This window comes from Apium graveolens, chromosome 3, assembly GCF_009905375.1.
Source record: "Apium graveolens cultivar Ventura chromosome 3, ASM990537v1, whole genome shotgun sequence".
Lineage (NCBI taxonomy): Eukaryota > Viridiplantae > Streptophyta > Magnoliopsida > Apiales > Apiaceae > Apium > Apium graveolens.
This window is the reverse complement of record NC_133649.1, coordinates 164367555-164378320: the sequence shown is the minus strand read 5'-3', so window position 1 is coordinate 164378320 and position 10766 is coordinate 164367555.

Here is a 10766-nt window from a genome sequence, read left to right as displayed (position 1 = left end):
ATACTTGATGTTGATATAAATACATATGTTTTGTTCTCCTATGACAAACCTCTATAGTTCAGAGGTAGGTTCCAAGCCAGATATTTTGTGGCAGTATATTTTTTTTCATATATACAATTCTCTTCAATTCGTTCTTTTCTCTTCTTTTCATTTCATGTAAACTGAGAAGAAAAACCCTTCTAGAAGGGGAGGTATTGCCGAATGACTATCTATCTGTGTGATAGAAGCCTAGTAGGATACCATCTATTGTTTAATTGCTTGTCAAGTACTAAAGGCTGGCCACCTTCTGTACTAACTATGCGATATAACAAGTGTTCATGATCATAGTGATCTCTCAACAAATTCCTTTACTTCTATATGATTGATCAAACTTTGGGAAATAGAAACAACTGAAAAAGGAGTAATAAAGTTATGGTAGTATTCGGAATGGAAACACATTCGTGATACTAAGGTTGACGTGGTTATTAAAAGGTTATAGAACGCTAACGAGCAAAAGTATAACTAGTATAATATTAGGAACGGAAGGTAGTAGCGACTACGAACTGGAAAAGGATGGGTAGTGAGAAGCAAAAGCTCTAATGCTAAAAGCTATAATGAGAGTCTGTGCAATAGACTTGAAAGAAATTGGAATGATCACTTAACACGGGTTGAGTTTTCTTACGACAATAGATCATATGTCAGTATTGAGGTAACTCCTTATGAGATCCTTGAGGGAAGACAATGTCGATCTCCCTTATGTTAGGATGAAGTTGTAGAGCGCAAGATGCTCGGACCCGCAGTAGTCCAAAGGACCAGGGATATAATAGATCTAATCAGAGGACGACTGGTAGTAGCCAGGAAGGACATAAGAAGTATGTCGATTTGACACGAAAGGACAAAGAATAGGAAGGAGGCAACCTTGTATTGTTACAAGTATTCCCTTGAAAAGAATTAATGAGATTCGGAAAGAAAGGAAAGCTAAGTCCACCAATTGTTGGACACTTGGATATATTAAGAAGTATTGGGAAGTTAGCATATGAGCTAGCCTTACCCCAGAACATGTAGCAAGTCATAACATGTTTCACGTATCAATGTTAAGGAAGTGTAATTCGGATGCCAGATAAATAGGGGCATAGGAGCGCATAGACATGCAACCAAACATATCCTATATGGAGCAACCAGGAAGGGTATAGATTAAGAAGGAACGAGTGCTTAGGAGAAGGGTTATCAAACTAGTAAGAGTTTGATGGTAGAACCACAATGTGGGAAAATTGACTTGAGAGTTAGAAAGTGCAATACTAAGAAAGTATTCCTATTCATTTCTATCTGATTCCGGGACCGAATCCTTTTAAGGAGGGGAGACTGTAATAACCCCAATTTTTGGGAAATTTTTTTTGAAACACTTATGAATAGTGTTTTTGCTGATTGAGAAAATTTTTCATGCTACACTATGTAGGGGTTCTAATATGGATATTCTGAGGTTTTATTAGTACTCTATATGGTATATAAGTTTATTCAAAGATCGTCAGAATCCAATTCCGAACACTTTGATTTTTCCCGGAAATACACTAGATACGGAGAGAATTGAGTATAAGGTAACAGGATAAAAAGGATTTAAATTAAAGGATTATAATAGAGGATCATAAAAAGGAATATAATGTATTAAGAAAGGTTAAGGGAACCTAAGTAATAAGATCCCGGGTATGATCCCTCAAACGATAAACGAAAACGAAAGTTAAGAGAACCGTATAACAGATCAGCGGTCATTAGGCAAACAATTAGAAGCTAATCAAAGAGATTAGAAGGGATGATGACATAGCAATGTGACATAAGCATGACATAAGGGGAAGGAGATGTGGTTGATTTAAAACCACACAAAGTCAAGGCTAGAAAAGTAATTAACCAAAAACAAGACAAAAAGCAACAAACCAAGCCAAAACATTTCATTTTCATCAAAAAACACAAAACCCCCATTTTCTTCTTCAAGCTCTCGGCCTCTTTTCTTAAAAAATGAAAGTCCAAGCTCCTCCACTTACTATTTAGCAAGGTAATTATCCTAGCTTCTCCTAGTTAAGTTACATACTTCCTATAAGTTTAAGCTTCTAATTCCAAGCCAATCTTTTTCTATAAATCAAGAAAAAAGATGGTGAATAGTACTTTCTTGAAATTAATTTTTGTGTTCTTGATTTCTTTGAAAGAACAAGCTTGTAGGAGGTTATATTAAGGCTTCCATGGGCATTCCAAGGATCTTTCATGGATTAAAAGCTTCAAGGAAGGTATAACTCTTCATGATCTTAGCTTTAAGTTTTGTTGTTTAGATTTCCTAATGTTTAGATGAAGGGTTAGGGTAATGGGTGTGTAATCATGTTAAATCTTGGTATGAGTATTTTAGTTGGTGAGAGGCATGATTATTGTGTGTTTAGAGATTGGTTGATTTTGTGATATTTTTGGAGTTGGAAATCTTGGTTAATTAGTCAATGAACTTAAGTAAAACTCTTAGTTCATAATTGAGAAATAAGTATGAATTGGTAACATTGATTTGATGGGGCTGTTGGAGTGTGTTTTGGATGGATGTTGGTTGTATGATTGATTTGGGGTTGAATTGTGGTTGGTTTTGAATGGTTTAAATTTGGGAAATCACGTAAACATAGCCGTCGTAACGTCCGATTTTCTTTAGACTGTTTTTGTGCATAACATTAGGACCCGAGAACCCCCTACTAGATTATGACCACTGCCATGTCTAGATAGCTCGTGTTACAAGCTTCGTTTTGATATGTGGTTCGTTCGATTCCGATGCACAGTTTAGGAGAAACGACCGTTTTAAGTAACGGTGTTTCGCGAACGAAACATTTCCCCTCGCCTTACTTTGAAACATAGGTTAAAGGCCAAAAAGGGTTAATTAATGTATGAAACATTTATGGTAAGTGTGTTAGGCAGTTGGTAAGACACTCGCGAAGGAATCGCCTTAAAACTCGTAAAGGTTAAATTATTAAAAAATGGTGGAGCCGAGGGTACTCGAGTGACTTAAGAGAATCAGTAAGCACAAAACGAGCGTTAGAGTCTGAGTTGGTTAGAGTATAGATTTACAAGTGACTTTGGTTTAATTCCAACTTACTTGTTGTTTATAGGTTACCAGACTCGTCCCGAGCCTTTTTCACCCCAAGTTGCTCAGGCAAGTTTTCTACCCGTTATACTGTTGTTGTGATGTATATGTATTTGCATTATCTTGCGATAGATGCATGTTGGTTAATTAGCAAATGTTGCAATATATTGAAGCATGCTGCTATGATATATATATATATATGCATGCCTGTTTCGTATTCTTGCTATATATATCTGTTGATTCAATTGATAATACCTATGCTAGAGGATAGCGGTAACTTGCATATACCCTTAGTATAGGGACCCAAAAGGTGGAAATATTTTCTAAACCGAGAGTCGAGGATCCCGAGTAGATTTTGTATATATGTATATATATACATATATATTTATATATATATATGGTTATAGTTTTCAAAACTATTAATCGAATAAGGTTTATTCGATAACTTTATTTTATTTAATGAATATTATTATGAATATTCATTCGAGGGTTTATGACTTCTTTATTTTATTAAATGAATATTATTCAAATATTCATCCGAGGACTTATGACTCCTTTATTTTATTATTGAATATTATTTCAAATATTCATCCGAGGACTTATGACTCCTTTATTTTATTATTGAATATTATTTGAATATTCATTTGAGGATGTATGACTCCTTTATTTTATTTAATGAATATTATTTATAATATTCATTCGAGGTATTATGACTCCGCTTATTACTGAAATATATTCTTTATTTTATTAAAGAATAAGGTGTCGATAATCAAACTTATTTTTGATTATTCAAATAAAGATATTACTTTCGTATAAGTATATCTTTGATTATTTGCTATTCATTTCGAGTATAAGTTTTCCAACTTCTACCTCCATTATTCTTTATGGGAATATTATTTAAATAATAATATTCAGATATTTCTTTCATAATTGGGACTGATTTATTTCATAAATCAGCATTACTCCAAACATTCTTAAAAATGTTTTCGAGTCTTCAAAATGAATTTAAAAAGGGTAGAGCGGATCCCAAAACTTGTTTTCAAATTCAAGATCTTCCATTTTAAGGGGACTGGAATACTCGCTCAAAAATCTAAGGGATCCGGCTCTGTGGTGTATTTTATATTCGCAACAAGGTTGCAGTTTTGGTAAATGAATTGATTACTTACCCAACATTCGGGAAGTAAGTCCATCTATCGAGTCGGCATAAGCAACATGGGCTCAGTGGGCGTCCATGATAGTGTAAGTGGCTCAGTGGGAGTCCATCAAATGCATAAGTGGCTGAGTGGCAGTCCAGCATAAGGTCCTATTGAGACCGGGGTGATGACCAGTGGGGAATTCGTCCATCTACTAGTAGAAAAGGTTACTTATTGGTATCTTTTCCTGATCAGCAAGATATCAGGTTTATGCCAAAATTCTTTCCTTTCCAAATTTATTGGATATTGCAATTCTGTTCATACTTTACATGACAGAGGTTTTCAGGAAATGTATATATATATATATATATATATATATATGTGTATATATATGTCGGGACTTAATGAAGTATCTCGTAACTTCATTATTTATAATGATATTCAAAGATTGAATCTATTCAAATCTTGTCTTGTAGTCTCATCTATGTGATAAACTTTTGAAACTAATTATAACTTGAAAGGTGGTAGTTCAAGTAGTATTTGGGAAAGATATAAGTATATCGGGGTATCTTGTAACTTCATCTTTTAAACTTATATCTAATTAATAATTGTCTTATGAATGACAAAGATTTTCAGAAAAATGTTGAGACAAGGTTAGATATATGAGATCACCTTGCAACGATATTTTTTTTATACAGTTATATACTGGGACTTTGTGTATATTATGCATGGAAGAGGACTTCCAATATTTTGAAAAGTATATATGTATATATATATATATACTGAATATTTTGCGACTTCATCGCATTAAGATATCAACTTGGTTCATTTCTTTTGACCAAGACTTTCATGAGTATTTTGAGTAGGCTCATATATTGTTAATCATTATACATATTATTTTGGTGGGCTTGCTGCTCACCCTTGCTTTCTTCTTTCATCACACAACATCAGATAGATAAGATGAACAGGACCAAGCTCCCAATTCGCAAGCGGATAGGAAACGTTCCGCAGCTTTCTGGAAGCGTTGAGGCCACTGTAGCTGAGGTAGAAATTACCAATAGGCTAAGTTTTCAACTAATAATGTACCAGACTTATGTATCTTTATCAATTGTAATAATGGCAAAGAAATGTAAATCTATTCAGAAACCTTTTTAAGGTGTATTGACATATAATTGTGGAATAAAACGACTTGTGATTATTTTTGGATATTCATCTCTGAGACTATAACTTGTGGTGTGTGTGTTTATTATGGGGTCACAGTACAGAGTAGTTGATTGTGTATTAAGATTGGGTGTTATTAAGGGAAATGGAACTCGTGACAACCTGGATCCCCTACCCCGGATATGGGGGTGTTACACTTTTCATTAAAAATAATATCAAAGCCTAATTTCTTTTAGAAGTTAGTTGATTTTGTGACTTGTTTGATTATCAGTCAAGTTACGTGCCGAGACGAGTCCGAAAAATTCCAGAAAAATGGGAAACGAGTCAGATAACGATCAGTTGAACGATAATCGAGTCGATTTTGGTTTTAAAAATTATTTTAACCATAAAAATGATTATGTGCTTATGTGCTTATGTGTATTACGTGGTTAATCGAGTCTTACTTGTTTATATGTAATATATGAGTCAGTCATAAGCGCATGGGTAGATGTTAGGATCGGTTTGAAGTCGATTCAAGATGCAAATGAAGTACGACGTGACTTAACCAGTCTGTTTTGCCAACAGAAGCTAAGCCAGCCAGGCTAGTTGAGTCGATAATAGTCCAAGGTGATAGACATAAGTGATTCAATTGCAGTAAGTCGCGCAGAAGGCAAGTTTTTCCTCTATTCTACTTTCAGAATAGTGATATTGATTCAAATATTTATCACATTTACATTCTCTTGATTATTTTTCTTGATCACTACTATACAATCCCTATTCCTTTGTTCATATTTCATTTCAATTCTTGATTTCTCCGTTTCTTTGAATTCTTGATTCATATTCTGTTGGTAACACATGGAGATTGATATATTCTAGTGTTTGGAATATATCAAAGCATACCGATTGTCACGGTTGCTAAGCGCTGGACTGGATAATGATATTTTGGGATTGAATGTGTCTTAATCCTGAGGACCGGGATGACTGGTGCCTCGACGTGGGCCGTAGTGCCTGGGTACCCGACTGGATCTATATATTGAGATATGGATCTGCATTATATTCTGACTGATCAGCAGAATATTGATGCGAACCTTTGTCCAGTTTAGTTTATTTGTACTCGCCAGTAATGGCCTTCTTTCTATTCTCGTGAGGTTATATCTTGGCAGATATACCTGGGATGGCGGATTCATTTAAAATACTTTAACACTCAGAGCCAAGCGTTATAAACCTCAGAGATGATATGACGTTAAAATAATAAGTTCACTAAGATAATAAGAACTCTTTCCAAGTTCATAGTCGGACTACCTAACGTAGTACTGACAGTTAAAACCCTTATGGGAACCCTTACAAATATCGTGATAGAAGCGTAGTTCGTTATCGTATATGGTAGCGGGACTCCGAACCCTGGGGTTGAGGAGCAACAACGCGATGATGTTTTATTACTTATTGGAGATCAGATTGTGGATCCAATAGAGCGTCCTAACGCGGGACCGGATGATGTTAATATTGAGGATATAGCGGTTGAGGATGTTGTCCCAGAAGGGATTGTTGCTGAGAAGGATCTCATGGAGGATCCTAACAAGACTGAAGAGATGGTCGCTGAGGAATTGATAACCATGGTTAGGGAAACTACCAGAGGTAGGATTGGACGGTCACTACCGGAGGTTCGTTCAAGTTTGTAAAGATAGTAGCCCCTTTGACGCGGCTTACTCGTAAGACTAAGAAGTTTGAATGGACAGAGAAATACGAGAAAAGCTTTTAGCAACTAAAGCAAAGGTTGGTGGCGGCCTCTATGTTGGCATTGCCAGATGAAAAAGGAGATTTTGTGAATTGTAGTGACGCTTCGCATAAGGAATTAGGGTGCTACTTACACAGCCCAACAAGGTAATCGCGTACGAGTCAAGATAATTAAGGGAATATAAAGTTCGATATCCCCACCCATGAGCTTGGGCTCGTGGCAATAGTTTTGCCCTAAAGATTAGAGGCACTACTTGTATGGAGAGAAGTGCGAGATTTACCTAAGCCATAAGTGCTCTAGTGCATTTTCACGTAGAAAGAGCTCAACATACGCCAGAGGAGGCGGTTAGAGGTAATCAAGAATATTGATTGGGAGATTTTTTATCATTCGGGGAAAGCCAAAATGGTGGCTAATGCCCTTAGTATAAAGGAGAGACTCAAGATGAAAATGTCTTTGGGAGAGTTGATAAGAGATTTTGAGAAAATGGAAATAGAAGTGAAGGTAACCGAAGACGGTACCGAAACGCTGTTTGAGATTGCAATACAGCCCGAATTATCGAAAAAGATCATATTGTGCCAAGAAAAGTGATGAATGAAGGCAGAGAGCCAACAATTAGATAAAAGATTAATACCGAGAAAGATGATAAGGGAATAATGAGGTATTCCTACAGAATTGGGGTTCTAAATGTTCAAGAGCTTAAAGATGAAATCTTAGATGAAAGCTAGTTTGAGAAATAAGATTTAGAGCAAAACCTGAACGTGATAGTCAGGGAGGTTGACATCAAGATAGAAGGAACCCATAACATAATGAAGTGGAAAATGAGGATTTTAACGTATAAGATAACCCCAAGTATGGGAGAAGGATGAAACATTTCATACTAAGGAAACAGAAAGACGAGTAAGGAAAGGAGACCCGAGACGGTACTCCTATACGACAATTCATGGACCTGTCGAAAAAGAACTTAGACTATTATCCCCAACCACCACCTTGAGGAAACAATACGGTAGGAAATTCTTTCATGACCTTTAAGTCGCTAAGCTCTCAGAGTTCCAAGGAACAGGTTGCCCAGTCGAGGCAAGAGCCTAGCTAAAGGAAATATAGGAATCATTTGAGATTCTAAATGAATGATGAAGCACAAAAGACTGTTTTTGTCACTTACCCTCCTAAGAGAGAGGCCACCCGCTGGTGAAAGACCAAGAAAGGCACGGAGCCAGAGGTTAGAAGAAACTGATTAAAGTTCAGTCAATTATTTTCAGGAAAGTAATTCCCAAGGTTATGGAGAGAGTGTAAAAGCTTTAGAGCCAGAACAAAGGCGGACGAGTATGATGAATTATTAATCTAAGTGGTAAAAGTTGTCAAGATTCGTTCTGGGGACACGAATCCAGAATGACGAGATATTTGAAATCAATGCTTATGTGGTATTGGTTCATGAAATAATGATAAGAGAAAGGAAAATAAAAAGAAACTGAAGTGGAAAGGAATATAAAGGCAATAGAGTTTGAGGAATGATAAGGGAGTTGGGTATTAGGAAACCCTAAAGACTCGTACCAATAGAAATAGAAAAGTATGTAATCGTCAGGATGAGGGTGATTCACCATGAGTTAAAGTTGATGATTGAAGGAATAAGAGATACATATATTTTATCCCCTGTAAGTTGGGAGGATTCAAAGAAACCTTGAGATAGTTCGAAGGATAAATAATGAGACGCGGATAGACTGAGGAGACAAGGAAGTAAGAAATTAGGAAAATGGGATGAAGGAAGTGACCTTCAAGAATGTGAAGTGTAAGACCGGTGGCTTGATACCCAGAAAGGGAGACGCCAGATATGAAAGATATCCCAACATTGAGATGACTGTTGAGATAAACAACAAAAGTAAATAAGGAATTATTAAGAAGAAGTTCACGTTGAACACGACCAATATCTTCCAGAACATCCTTGTTATCGTTACCCAATTTAGGCAATAAAAGCGGATAACCGTTGTTATCTTTTGGAGGCCATATTGATTGACCTCATTTTGAATACAGATGTTATTGTGAAATTCAACATATACTATCGAGGTGGGAATGATTGAATAAGACACCCTTATCAGGGATATATGATTTGATTATCCATGGAAGGATGCATGTACCTTTTTAAAGGTGGAATTAAGGATAGAACATCGGTAACTTAAAATGAATCCTAGGGGAATGTATAAAGGATGGCATTTCACCCTTAATAGGGATAGTATGAGTTTTGACAGTATGAATTGGAAAGGATTAAGGTAATAACAACCTTTAAAGATCAGTAGAGAAATTTTTTCAGAAGTACATAGACAATGGTTCTAGTATTAGTATATGGTATGTTGATATGTCTTGTATCTAGGGAATACAGGAGGAATGATTTAAGGATAACCTTAGAGGTCTTATAAGGAGAAAGGTAATATTCGAAGTTCTCAAGAATAGAAATTTGATAAAGGAAAAATGGCATAATTATAATAATGCCAGGTGGGCACGTGTTAAACCATAAGAAGTATAGATTGAACCAATGAAAGTCAAAATTGTTAAAGCAAGAAGGGCCCAAGATAAAAGATGTCCTAAGTACGATCGAGAGTCAACCATGATAATGTTTACATTTGAAGACTAAGGCAGTGACTTATGGAAAAATGGTGTTTTTTTTTTCCACAAGGACTTAAGAAAAACATTTTCACATAAGCAGTGATTTGAAATGAGGTAGAAAATTTAGTAAAGGTGGTTAAAATGACATTGATTGTAAGGAAGTATTACTATCTGGAAAGGCCAAAGAGGTGGCCGACACTTTAAGTGTAAGAAGACAATTATCGGCGCTCGTGCCAGAGGAATACAGTGATAATGGTTAAAGCCGTGAAGATTGTATTATGGTTTGAAAGATTGGCATTCCTTCTGATGACTGTGCAATACCCAACCGTAATAGTAGTTGGTAAAGGTTTAACTCGTGTAATCGCCATGAGCAGGCTATCTATCTTAGAAGGTACTATCTTGAGATAAGCCAGGACCATGTTTCAAGAAGGACTAAACGAACCTTCGAGTTAAGTCTTCTATTGAAGGTATATGATTAAGAATGGTATTAACCTGCTATCGTTGCTTTGATTGAAACTCTTCTGCAATTTTATCTGCTTCATGTCATGAATGTACGTTAGGATCTGGAGTGTTCTTCATGAATCATGAATGGTGATTTTGTTAACTCCCTAAAAGATTTTGATACGGCAGATATGGATTCTGTATGATTAGATATTAAGATTTTGAGGAAAACGAATGACTACAGTAGGTCAGCGATGGACCATAGTAATGAAGCAATGATTCTGCGAGTAATGAGCTGATTACAACCGTAAGAGTTGTATTAGAATGGATGTTGAGATTGAATACCACTAATCGGGTCGTGGTGATGTATAAGTTATCATTGATAGACTAATTAAGTAGAATATCTACCTATTGAATATTTATTCCTTCTTAGGAATAGAGAGTCGTATTACTATACGAAGAAGGTTGCGGTGCAAGCATATAATTCTAGTAACGATGATGTATAAAATGAGATTCCAGATTCGATTTTCGATGTCAAGGGAGTTTCAAAGGTGATTGAGTATAAGCTCGAGGAAGAGCATGGGTCCATAGAATGATGGACGGAATAGCAAAAATATTTAAGCATGCAAAATGCGATGCG